We start from the raw sequence: 1,339 nt of genomic DNA, 5'->3' as shown, positions 1-1,339 counted from the left end.
TGGCACAGTTCTTACAAATTGCTGACACAGTACGTGATAATGAAGTAGATCAGGATGTCTATAGATTATTACTGTTTCTATTTGCTATAAAAGATCAAGCCAAAAGGTGGTTAAATGACCAACCTGCAGCAAGCATAAAAACATGGAAACAGCTATCAGAAAAATTCCTGAATCAATATTTCCTTCCAAAAAGGATGACACATTTAAGGCTGGACATCCAAGGCTTTAAACAAGAGGATAATGAATCCCTTTACAATGCCTGGGAGAGGTATAGAGGTATGCTAAGGAAATGTCCCTCTGAAATGTTTTCAGAGTGGGTACAGTTAGACATTTTCTACTATGGGCTTACAGAAAAAGCTCAGATGTCTTTAGACCACTCAGCTGGTGGATCTATACACATGAGGAAGACAATTGAAGAAGCTCAAGAGCTTATAGACACTGTTGCTAGAAACCAATATTTGTATTCTAGCAATGAGTTCTCTCCAAAAGAGGAAGTCATGGCAGTGGTCACTGACCCTAGTCCTCAAGAACAGATAAATGAGCTTAATCAGCAATTGCTCCTGATGACATAACAGTTAGCAGACTTTAAAGAGATGCTCCATGAAACTAAAGTTGCTAACAAGAACATAGAACTGCAGTTGAATCAAGCAAGACAGCAAATATCTAAACAGATAACAGAGGAATGTCAAGCAGTTCAATTGAGGAGTGGGAAGACCCTGAGTAACACTGCTCAAAAGAGTAAAAAGCCAAACAAGGAACAATTGACAGAGGACAACCACACCACTGTTCAAAATCCCTCTGAGGACAGTAAGAGCCCAGAGAGGAATGCTATTGGCGTTCAAACGCCAGAAAGGGAAGGAAAGCTGGCGTTAAACGCCCATTCCTTGCCCAGTTCTGGCGTTCAAACGCCAGAAAAGGGAGAGAAGTTGGCATTTAACGCCCAAACTTCACCCATTCCTAGCGTTCAAACGCCAAGGGAAGATCAGACACCTGAGAGTGCTGACAGTAATCCCTCTAACAAGGCTTATTCAACCACTTCTGTAAGGAATAAACCTGCAGCATCTAAGGTTGAAGAATATAAAGCCAAGATGCCTTATCCTCAAAAACTCCGCCAAGCGGAACAGGATAAGCAATTTGCCCGCTTTGCAGACTATCTAAGGACTCATGAAATAAAGATTCCGTTTGCAGAGGCACTTAAGCAAATACCTTCTTATGCTAAGTTCATGAAAGAAATCTTAAGTCATAAGAAGGATTGGAGAGAAACTGAAAAAGTGTTTCTCACTGAAGAATGCAGTGCAGTCATATTAAAGAGCTTACCAGAAAAGCTTCAAGATCCAGG

This window comes from Arachis duranensis, chromosome 2 (assembly GCF_000817695.3).
Source record: "Arachis duranensis cultivar V14167 chromosome 2, aradu.V14167.gnm2.J7QH, whole genome shotgun sequence".
NCBI lineage: Eukaryota > Viridiplantae > Streptophyta > Magnoliopsida > Fabales > Fabaceae > Arachis > Arachis duranensis.
This window is presented reverse-complemented; position numbering follows the sequence as displayed.